Source organism: Tamandua tetradactyla, chromosome 6, assembly GCF_023851605.1.
Source record: "Tamandua tetradactyla isolate mTamTet1 chromosome 6, mTamTet1.pri, whole genome shotgun sequence".
Lineage (NCBI taxonomy): Eukaryota > Metazoa > Chordata > Mammalia > Pilosa > Myrmecophagidae > Tamandua > Tamandua tetradactyla.
Genome location: NC_135332.1, coordinates 69,586,338 through 69,598,884, shown reverse-complemented (window position 1 = coordinate 69,598,884; position 12,547 = coordinate 69,586,338). Strand labels below are relative to the sequence as shown.

Below are 12,547 nucleotides of genomic sequence, written 5' to 3'. Positions count from 1 at the left end.
ACAAGAATTAGTGGTACTTTTCTTCCTTTAAGACTCTCTTCTGCTTCAAGATCCCGCTGTTTCCTTGCACTGGATGTGAACTTCAGGTCGAATTTAAAAGGAGGAAAAGGACGAGGCGGCGCGCTCCCTTGGCTCCCAGCAGCCTGTAGGCGCCGGCACTTGGGCGGGGCGCGACTCAGGCCCCCAGGCCCAGATGGACAAAGGGCATCTCGGCCGCGGGGGATGAAGAGCCCGGGAGGCCGGGGGCGGAGCCAGGGGTCATGGGGACCTGGCGGGGTGTGGGGGCGGGGCCCGGCTAGAGGAGGTGCGGAGCCGGAGGCTGCAGTCCGGAAGGGCTACAGTTCTGGGGAGCGTTGGGGCGGAGGTGTATGCCCCTTGCGGTAGTCCAGACCGCGCAGCGGTGGAAGAGGTTGCAAAAACTCGCAGCGCGGAGCAGCACGGCTGCCGGACCTCACAGGAGTCCCGTCCTTCCCGGAAAGGATTAAGGGGCCGGGGAGGGCGGCGGTGCTCCACTGTCAAACCTGGGAAGCGACTTGGTAATTTAGCATAAAAACACCCCGGCCCCATTGTAAAACTAAGCTCATTTTTTTTTTTAAATTTGAACATTATAGAACAATGTAATAAAAATTAAAATCATTAATAATTTCGCCACCCACTCTTCGTATTTTGATGTACTTCCAAGTATACACGTGTCCACCTGATTTTTAAACCCTCTCCCTGTTCACGTCAGCATGGTTAGGAAAGCCTCACAAAACGGGTACACCCGGCGGTGCACCGCTGGCTCAGCGGGGGAGTTCTCGCTTGCTGCGCCGGAGACCCGAGTTCGATTCCCGGAGCCTGGCCGTGCGAAAAAAACAAACAAACAGCTACACCTTAATGATCTCTCAGGGCGCGAGCACCTTAGCACCCCCAGCGAGGGAAAGACTCTGACCCCGCCAGGCCAGCTACCCGAAGCCTCTGCTTATCAACCCCGCCCCTGCCTTCCGCTAACAACCACCAGAATCCTGACTTTGTGATAACCGATTCCTTGCCTCTCTTTATAGCTTTGTTCTCCAAATATACATCCATATCAGTTTTGCCTAACATACATATTACTTTTAAGCTGCCAGTGGTTCCCCTTCCACCCCTTTTCCCTTTGTTTTCCCTCCCTGCAGCCCCAGGAAATGATGATGTGCCCTTCTCTCTGCAGCGCTTTCAGGAGGTTCCTGTTGTCAGTTGGTCTTGTTACTAGTGATGCTAACCAGGGCCATTGCAGCGGTCTGCTGGGTTTCCCCACCGAAAAGCTACTGTTTCCCCCTTTATAATTAATATCTTGGCGTAAATACGTTGACACTTTGCAAATACACTGTTTCTGCTGAAACTTGGGACCACGGATGCACATCAAATCTTTATTACTGGCCTGTAATTTTTCTTTCTTGCAACCACTTTGTAAATTTTTAGTATCAAGGTGATGTTGACCTCGTATAATGAATTGGGAATTGGTCCCTTCTTTTTTATTCTCTGGAAGAGTTTGTGGAAGATTCGTATTGTTTCTCCTTAAATATTTGTAAGAATTCACTAATGAAGTCATCTGAGATAGAAGTTTTCTTCACAGAAGTTTTAAATAATGGGTTCTATTTAATTAATAGAAAGTAATTTCTATTTTCTATTTCTTTTTGTGCCAGTTTTGGTATATTTTGTGATTTTCTAGAAATTTGTCCATCTTGTCTAAATTTTAAAATTTATTTCCACTAGTCCTTTCATAGTATTCTAATTATTCTTTTAATGACTGTAGAATATGTAGTGATATTTCATTTTTATTCCTCATATTTGTATTTTGTGCTCTCTTTTTTAAAAACCATGGGTTTATCAATTTATTAATCATTTCAAGGAACGAAGTTTTCACATAGTTAATTTTTCCTATTTTATAACTTTTTCTATTTCATTATTTCTGATTTTATTTTTTAGTATTTCCTACATTCTTGTATATTTGGGTTTTAATTGCTGTGCTTTTTCCAGCTTCTTGACTTGGTAGCTTAGATAAGTGACTTTGAACTTATTTTCTAAGGTGTTCATTTAAAGCAATACATTTTCTTCTAAATAATTGCTTTAAGCTCATCCAGCAAGGTTTAATGTATCATATTTGCTTCATCATTCAGATCAAAATATTTTATTTACATTGTGAATTTTTACTTAACTCAGTTTTTTCTTTTAACCCAATTTTTTCCTTTTACTCAAACATTGGAGCTTTTCTCAGTTATCTGTTGGTTATTGAGGTCTAATTTATTTCAGTGGTTGCCCAAGAACATAACCATATAATTTCAATTCTTTGAAATTTATTGAAACTTACTTTATAGCCCAGCATAAAGTCTATTTTGATTAATTCGCTATGTAGTTGAAAAACTATTTCACATTTGTTGTACAGCATTTTCTATATTCCAAGGGCAACTTGGGTAATCATGTTGATCAAATCTACCAAATCCTTGCTATTTTTTTTATCTCTGATTATTCCACATTGCTCATGACAAATATTGAACCTACACCCAAGTTGAAAGGTTACAATAGACACCCATATATCCACCACCTAAATTCTACTATTAGCCTTTTATTATACTTAATCACATGTTATTCCATTTACTCATCCATTGATCCAACTTAGTTTTCTTCCAGTGACATAAGATTTTTTTTTGTATTTAAAAACAAAAGCAGGGTGGGCCACGGTGGCTCAGCACGCAGAGCTCTTGCCTGCCACGCCGGAGACCTGGGTTCAATTCCTGCCCATGCAAAAAAAAAAAAATCTATAAAACAAAACCAACCCCTCTCCCCCAGAGGTAGCCCCCTCCTAACAAACAAAAAACAGATTCAATAAAATTTACAGTGAATATACCCAGCAAACATCTGTATGTGTAATTAAATACTGTCTGTTACTGCAGCACAAACTTCAGTGTTCTAAGAGGGTAAGCGGGGACCCAAGTTTTAACACTGTGGGGTTTGGAGAGATAAGATGAGGGAAGTGAGCGGGAGGGGACATCAATTTTGTTTTTCTTAATTCTGTCCATATAAATATATTTGTAAAGACCAAAACAGAAAAGGGAGCTTAGGTTAGCAAGGAAATAGAATAGGGGAGGGTGTACCCTACCAAGTCTACTAAAGACTATGAAAGGAATTAATTTTGTGGTGGAAGGAGAGATAAAAACTTATAGAAGAGTTCGGGAAGGAGAGGGGAGTAGAGAGGAACCAACTGGGGACAGACAAGGGATGACGTCAGGTAGAGGATCAAGTCCTGTGCAGATGCTGCTGAGGCTGGTAACAGGAGAGGGTGCTGGAGACTGGGTCGGGGATGTGATGGGACTGCAGCTCATCTGTGTACTGGCCTGAGGGCTACTGTCAGGATTGCACAGGTCTCCAGGCTTCTGACCCCGCAGGTCCACGCTGTAAGTTTCACAGTTACTCTATTGGCCATGGATGAGTTCTGGGGGGGTTGGGGCCCATTAGGGACATTCAGCTGCATGACCACCACACCTGGCCCAGAAGGTGACACTCCCAAGTATTGCTGTGGCATCTGTGGTGGACTGCAGGTAAAGAGAGACTGAGGCATCTGGTACTGCTCAGAGCCAGGAGGTTGCAGAAACCCCGAAGAAGGGCTCCTACCGTTCTGCTGAGCAGGTGGGATCATGCTATAGTACACCGGTATGCCCCATGCCAGGAGGACCCCTTGTACAGATTGGCTTGCAGGCACTAGCATGGGTTGCTGGAAAGGTAGCTAGACCACATTTTGAGTCATTACCCACAGGGACTTGGTAAGAAGGCAGTGGAGTGTACTGAACCACCAGACCTTGCATCTGGACTCCATGCTCCTCCTCTGGTTGCTAAGCAGACCCCGGTTCTGTGGGTGCTGGACCCCAATCATGCCTTGGTAAACAGCCTGCTTCTGGTTAGGCATCATTGGCTGTAAACCAGGCTGCTGGGATGGCTGAGGCAGCTGCTGCCCACACTTGGGACTTCAGGTCACCGGGTGAGAGAGAGAGAGAGAGAGCGATATTATTGGTTGGAGTTAAGATACTGCCCAGGGGGATAGTAAGAAACCTGGATCTGTTGGAGGGGCTGCATGTAGCCCTGGGGCGGCAGGACTTGCTGAGTGGGTGGTGCATGACTAGAGGTGGAATAGTTAGAGGTTGGTAGGGGCTGACCAGTAGAAGCCATGATGAAGCTGGTCTGCTGAGGGTGCTGGGAGATAAGTGGGGGCTGGAACAGAGCTGAGGATAGGTCAGCTGCTTCAGCAGATTCTTGGTGGTTAAGGCTTATTTGTCCAAAGTTGCTGAGGTCATCTGCCTGGGAGATCAAGTGATTTGTTCAAGGGTGGCTGTTGCTGCTTCCACCATGGGTGGACGAACAGGAAGCTGTTGCTGCTGCTGCTGCTGCTGCTGAGCATGAAAAGGGAGAAGGACCCAGACAGACTGGGATGATGTGACCTGGTTGCACATTTCTATGGCACCTAATGCCATACCTGGCCTAAAGGGGCTTCTTGCATTACCACCTCTACTGTTTCCAATGCTGTCGCCCTACGTGAGGACAGAAATTCTGCTGAAGATGCTGGCTTTGGTGAAGGGGCCGTATGTTCCTGGCAGAGCCGTCAGAGTCAGTGCTGCTCCAGGGCCTTAGTGCCAGGGATCTGACTTCTCTGTCTGAGGTACAGCTCAGCCCTTCATGGTTCCCCTGATGTCATTTAGATCTCCGTTCTGGACTGTCTGGTTATCATCTCGGTCCATACTAGCATCATCTCTCTTAAGAATGAGTCTCTGTTGCAGTTCCTCTTCTCATCCTTTATGTATTCTGAGAACCTTTGTCCAGGGATTCTTGTGTTACTAGTTTTGTTGATGATGACAGCTTTTCCAGTCTGATCAACATTGTGGGTCATCCTAAAATAGGCAGCTACCTTGTGTAATAGCATCTGGTGATACAAAGTCATTTGAGGATTTGAGGGAACTTCTTGAACTGGTTATGATTGTCATTAGTAAGGTCCAGAATCTCCTGTTCTAATTTTAGCAGCATCATTCTGTACCTTAGGTTCTTTTTCAACATATTTATAAGAAATTCATGTAGGTCAATTACAGTGGAGTCCTTATATTCTTGGCTGAAATTTCTGAACAGCATCTTAAGACCTATTCTTTGTTTTTGTCCTTGTATTTCTTTTCAGAGACATTCTTTGTGGACTTCTCTTCCTTGTCAGAAGGGCAACTGATGGGCAACTGGATTATATCCTGGGTTTCTAGTGGCCCATCAGCAAACGGGGTTGAGAACTGACTCCTCACACACTACCAGGCTGTGCACCAATTTCAGCTTGAAATTAGGCTTGGCTTGTTTCCTGGCTTGATCATGGTTGGATGTGCGCCTCTTGTCAAAAATCAACTCATAATCCTGTGTCTCCTGACCCAGACTGGTATCTTCACCCTTTCTCAATTTCTTCTTTACTTGGAGTCTTAGATATATACTTGTTTTGTTTGTTTGTTTTTTGTATGCAGTATGGTGGGTTCACATTTCATTCTTCTTCCATGTGAGTATTCTGTTATTGCAGCACCATTTGTTGAATTTTTATTTTGTTTTTGTTTTTTGTTTGTTTGTTTGCTTGTTTGGGGAAGTGCATGGGCTGGATGGAACCCGGGTCTCCCTCATGGCAGGCAAGAATTCTACCACTGAACCACCCTTGCACCCCTCCCCCCGTACTTGTTTTTGTTTACAGATTCTTCCACCAGGTTTTGTTTGCTTGTTTACTCTTTTTTTTCTGATTCTTTCATTGTTTCCAGAGTCTTCTGAGTGGTTACTGTAAGACATCTTCTTCAATAGAATAAAGTAGCCTCTATGGATTCCTGAGTGAAGTGGTCAGCCTCTGAGTCGAGTGCTGGAATGGCATCACATAAGAAAGCAGTTAGGCGGGAGTTGTTAGCGGCGAAGGCGGCCGTGTCACTGCCCAGGCCTACCCGGCCCACTGCCTCTGGCTGCTGCTGGGCGAGGCCGCGGGAGCGGGCGGGAGCGTTCTTCTGGAGGCGGAGTCTTCCTCGCTGGGGTTTCCCGGCCCCGGGCAGGAAACAGTGGGGGCGCGGGCAGGGAACCGGAAAGAGACCTGGGGAGAAAGGGAAGAGGGCTTCGATTTATTTTTGGCGCAGTTCAAAGTAAATTGCAGATATTAGTACACTGGCTCTTAAGAATTTCAGAGTATACATTAACTAGTGTTCAATAACGTTTTACATTTTTTTCTTTGCGGTTAAACTTACAAAAACTGAGATGCACAAATGTTAAGCACAATGTTAAACTGAGATTCACTGAGTTTTGACAACTATATATACCTGGGTAACCCAAGCCTGTATCAAGATATGGAACACTGGCATCCCTCCAGAAAGTTCCCTCATGCCCCTTCCCAATCGATTCCACTGCCAGCCCCTAGAAGGAGACACTATTCTTAAATTTTTCCACCACAGATTTTGCCTGTTCTAGAACTTTAATTAAATGGAATCACATTGAATGTACTCTTTTGTTGTTATTGTTCATAAAGTTTCCCTCACTTAACATAATGTTTCCATTCATTTCCTTGTGTGTATCCATAGTTTATCCCTTTTATTGTTGGGTTGTATTCCATCCTACAAATATTTGACATTTTGTTTATCTAGACTTCTATTGATGGACACCTGGATACAGTATTCAAAATAGTATGATACTGGCATAAGGACTGACGAATAGGTAAATGGAACAAATATACAGATATCCCAGAAAAATACCACACTTATGGTCATTTGATTTCCAACAAAGACGCCAAAGTAATCCAATGAGAAAATGAAAGGCTGTAACAAAAGTTGTTGGAATAACTGGCTATTCACATGAAAAAAGAGTGAATCTACCTCATATCATACCCCCAAATGAATTCGTGTTAGATTATATATCTAAACACACATACTGAAGTCATAAAGATTTTAGAGGAAAAATAGGAGGTCATCTTCATGTCTTGGATATAGGCAGAATTTTCTTAGACAGGTTACAGAAAATAATAGATACATGAGGAAAAAATTGATCAATTGAACTTCATTAAAATTAAAAGCTTCGAGTCATCAAAATCTGCGTCATCACCATTAAGAAAATGAATAAACAAGTTACAGACTGGGAGAAAATATTTGTGAAACAAACATGTATTTAAGAACACTTGTATCCAGGATATATATAGACCTTCTACAACTCAATAATAAAAAAGAAAACTAACCCAATAAAAGTGGACAGAAGGTTTTCAAAGACCCTTCACAAAAGAAACTATATGAATGGCCAGTAAGCATATGAAATTGTATCGTCATTCAAAAGAAATGAAAATGAAATCCATAATGAGATATTACTACCAACTCACCAGAATAGTTAAAAAGACTGACAATCCCAAATGGTGAGGATGTTCTGCAACCATAAATTTTTTGCATTTTTGGTAGGAATATAAAATGCAGCTTCTTATAAACTAAGCATACACCTACCCTATGACTCAGTAATTGCATTCTTTTTTTTTTAAATAGGAAATTTTATGTTGTAACTATGTTGCTACAATTTTTTAAAGTCCATGTAATCTATAAATTAAAAAAAAAAGAGGAAGTGTTTGATCAACTGGTCAAATGCTGCTGAGATTGAATAAATTAAATTACAACTGAAAATTGACAAGTGAATTTGGCAAGTGGCTTCAGGTTGTTTCTTTTTTGTCTTCTCCCTACGTCAGTTTAGTATCTTTTTATTTATTTATTTATTTTTATTCTTATTTTTTATTAATTAACGGAAAAAAGAAAAAAAAGAAATTAACCCAACATTTAGAAATCATACCATTCTACATATGCAATCAGTAATTCTTAACATCATCACATAGATGCATGATCATCGTTTCTTAGTACATTTGCATTGGTTTAGAAGAACTAGCAACACAACAGAAAAAGATATAGAATGTTAATATAGAGAAAAAAATAAAAGTAATAATAATAGAAAACAAACAAAAAAAAACAACCAGACAGACAAAAACAAACAAAAAGCAAACAAAAAACAACAACAACAACAAAAAAAACCTATAGCTTACATGCAGCTTCATTCAGTGTTTTAACATGATTACTTTACAATTAGGTATTATTGTGTTGTCCATTTTTGAGTTTTTGTATCTAGTCCTGCTGCACAGTCTGTATCCCTTCAGCTCCAATTACCCATTATCTTACCCTGTTTCTAACTCCTGCTGGACTCTGTTACCACTGACATATTCCAAGCTTATTCTCGAATGTCGGTTGACATCAGTGGGACCACACAGTATCTGTCTTTTAGTTTTTGGCTAGACTCACTCAGCATAATGTTCTCTAGGTCCATCCATGTTATTACATGCTTCATAATTTTATCCTGTCTTAAAGCGGCATAATATTCCATCGTATGTATATACCACAGTTTGTTTAGCCACTCGTCTGTTGATGGACATTTTTGCTGTTTCCATTTCTTTGCAATTGTAAATAACGCCGCTATAAACATTGGTGTGCAAATGTCCGTTTGTGTCTTTGCCCTTAAGTCCTTTGAGCAGATTCCCAGCAATGGTATTGCTGGGTCGAATGGCAATTCTATATTCAGCTTTTTGAGGAACCGCCAAACTGCCTTCCACAGTGGTTGCACCATTTGACATTCCCACCAACAGTGGATAAGTGTGCCTCTTTCACCACATCCTCTCCAGCACTTGTCATTTTCTGTTTTGTTGATAATGGCCATTCTGGTGGGTGTGAGATGATATCTCATTGTGGTTTTGATTTGCATTTCTCTAATGGCCAGGGACATTGAGCATCTCTTCATGTGCCTTTTGGCCATTCGTATTTCCTCTTCTGATAGGTGTCTGTTCAAGTCTTTTTCCCATTTTGTAATTGGGTTGGCTGTCTTTTTGTTGTTGAGCTGAACAATCTCTTTATATATTCTGGATACTAGACCTTTATCTGATATGTCATTTCCAAATATTGTCTCCCATTGTGTAGGCTGTCTTTCTACTTCCTTGATGAAGTTCTTTGATGCACAAAAGTGTTTAATTTTGAGGAGCTCCCATTTATTTATTTCCTTCTTCAGTGCTCTTGCTTTTGGTTTAAGGTCCATAAAACCGCCTCCAATTGTAAGTTTCATAAGATATCTCCCTACATTTTCCTCTAACTGTTTTATGGTCTTAGACCTAATGTTTAGATCTTTAATCCATTTTGAGTTAACTTTTGTATAGGGTGTGAGATATGGGTCCTCTTTCATTCTTTTGCATATGGATATCCAGTTCTCTAGGCACCATTTATTGAAGAGACTGTTCTGTCCCAGGTGAGTTGGCTTGACTGCCTTATCAAAGATCAAATGTCCATAGATGAGAGGGTCTATATCTGAGCACTCTATTCAATTCCATTGGTCGATATATCTATCTTTATGCCAATACCATGCTGTTTTCACCACTGTGGCTTCATAATATGCCTTAAAGTCAGGCAGTGCGAGACCTCCAGCTTCGTTTTTTATCCTCAAGATGTTTTTAGCAATTCGGGGCACCCTGCCCTTCCAGATAAATTTGCTTATTGGTTTTTCTATTTCTGAAAAATAAGTTGTTGGGATTTTGATTGGTATTGCATTGAATCTGTAGATCAATTTAGGTAGGATTGACATCTTAACTATATTTAGTCTTCCAATCCATGAACATGGTATGCCCTTCCATCTATTTAGGTCTTCTGTGATTTCTTTTAATAGTTTTTTGTAGTTTTCTTTATATAGGTTTTTTGTCTCTTTAGTTAAATTTATTCCTAGGTATTTTATTCTTTTAGTTGCAATTGTAAATGGGATTCGTTTCTCGATTTCCCCCTCAGCTTGTTCATTACTTGTGTATAGAAATGCTACAGATTTTTGAATGTTGATCTTGTAGCCTGCTACCTTGCTGTACTCATTTATTAGCTCTAGTAGTTTTGTTGTGGATTTTTCTGGGTTTTCGACGTATAGTATCATATCGTCTGCAAACAGTGATAGTTTTACTTCTTCCTTTCCAATTTTGATGCCTTGTATTTCTTTTTCTTGTCTAATTGCTCTGGCTAGAACCTCCAACACAATGTTGAATAATAGTGGTGATAGTGGACATCCTTGTCTTGTTCCTGATCTTAGGGGGAAAGTTTTCAATTTTTCCCCATTGAGGATGATATTAGCTGTGGGTTTTTCATATATTCCCTCTATCATTTTAAGGAAGTTCCCTTGTATTCCTATCTTTTGAAGTGTTTTCAACAGGAAAGGATGTTGAATCTTGTCAAATGCCTTCTCTGCATCAATTGAAATGATCATGTGATTTTTCTGCTTTGATTTGTTGATGTGGTGTATTACATTAATTGATTTTCTTATGTTGAACCATCCTTGCATACGTGGGATGAATCCTACTTGGTCATGATGTATAATTCTTTTAATGTGTTGTTGGATACGATTTGCTAGAATTTTATTGAGGATTTTTGCATCTATATTCATTAGAGAGATTGGTCTGTAGTTGTCTTTTTTTGTAATATCTTTGCCTGGTGGTGGTATGAGGGTGATGTTGGCTTCATAGAATGAATTAGGTAGTTTTCCCTCCACTTCAATTTTTTTGAAGAGTTTGAGGAGAGTTGGTACTAATTCTTTCTGGAATGTTTGGTAGAATTCACATGTGAAGCCTTCTGGTCCTGGACTTTTCTTTTTAGGAAGCTTTTGAATGACTAATTCAATTTCTTTACTTGTGATTGGTTTGTTGAGGTCATCTATTTCTTCTTGAGTCAAAGTTGGTTGTTCATGTCTTTCCAGGAACCCGTCCATTTCATCTAAATTGTTGTATTTATTAGTGTAAAGTTGTTCATAGTATCCTGTTATTAACTCCTTTATTTCTGTGAGGTCAGTAGTTATGTCTCCTCTTCCATTTCTGATCTTATTTATTTGCATCCTCTCTCTTCTTAGTAATTGCATTCTTAAGTTTTTCCTAAAGGAAATGACAAGACATGCCTACGAAAAAGCCTTACCTACAAAGTCTTAGAAGCTTCCTTAATAATGGTCCAAAATTGGATAAATAGCACACATATACTTTTTTTTTAACTTTTTACTTTGAAGTAATTTCAATCCTATAGGACAGTTGCACAAATAATACAAATCCCTTACAGAGAACTCCAACATACCCCACACACCCCGGATCCACCAATTTTTACATTTTGCACTTTTGCTTTTTTCTTCTTCCTTCCTTCCTTCCTTGCTTCTTGCCTTCCTGCCTTCTTTCCTTCCTTTTACATTCTTTCTTTCTCTTTCTCTTTAACTATATCTATATCTATCTATCTATGTATCATCTATCTATCTGTTTTCTAAACATTTGAGAGCAGGTTGCATGAATCATACTCCTTGTACATATAATACTTCCTGTTCATTAATTGAACAAGGACATTCACTTAGGTAATCACCTTAAATACATTTATCAAATAAAGTCAAGAAATATAACAGGAAGCTTACCTTCTTGTGCTGGTTTGAACTGTGGTATACCTTAGAAAAGCCATGTCCTTTAATCTTCATTCAATGTTGCTGGGAGGGAGCTTTTTGATTATCCGTGGAGATGTGACCCATCCAATTATGGGTGGTAACTTTTGATTAGATGGTTTCCATTGAGATGTGTCTACACCCATTCAAGGTGGGATTGTTTACTGAGCCCTTTAAAAGGGAATTATTTTGAAAAAAGTTTTAGAGCCACTAGAGCCCGCACAGGCAGAGAACTTTGGAGATGAAGAAGGAAAACACACCCGCGGAAGCTTCATGAAACAAGAAGCCTGGAGAGAAAGCAGACATTGTCATTTTCACCATGTGCCTTTCTAGTGAGAGAGAAACCCTGAATGTCATCGGCCTTCTTGAACGAAGGTATCTTTCCCTGGATGCCTTATATTGGACATTTCTATAACCTTGCTTTAATTTGGACATTGTCACAGTCTTAGAACTCTAAACTTGCAACTTAATAAATTCCCCTTTCAAAAAGCTATTCCATTTCTGGTATATCACATTCTGGTGGCTTGCAAACTAAAACAATTCCACATTCCAATTTTTTCTTATGTCCCCAAAATGTCCACTTGAGTCTTTTCTCCTCCACTCTTATATCCTATCCAGTATCATGTATTGCAGTTAATTGACATAATCTCTTTAGTTTCCTCTTCTATTTTTTAATTGTGGAAAGATATAGAACATAAATCTTTCCATTCCAACCCCTCCCAAGCATTCCATTCAGTGGGATTAATCATGTTCACAATGTTGCAGTACCCTCACCATCATTCATTACTAGGACGTTCCCTTCATCCTAAACAGAAACTCTACCCTCATTTTGCAGCAACTCCCTATTGTCTCTGACCCTCATCTCTGGTAAACTGTACTCTACTTTATGCCTTTATATTTTCTATGTGGTTACCCTGGGGCACAAATTTAACCTCCTAAATCTATGTGCTGGTTTGAAATGATGTATGTACCCTAGAAAAGCCATGTTTTAATCCTAATCCCATTTTTTAAAGGCAGCCATTTCTTCTAATCCCTATTCAGC

At 40.1% G+C, this 12,547-nt stretch overlaps 1 pseudogene; it reads right to left on the bottom strand.

The window, feature by feature from the left end:
* Nucleotides 1–2,843: 2,843 nt before the first annotated feature.
* Nucleotides 2,844–12,289, bottom strand: LOC143686702 (R3H domain-containing protein 2 pseudogene; annotated as a pseudogene).
* Nucleotides 12,290–12,547: the final 258 nt, after the last annotated feature.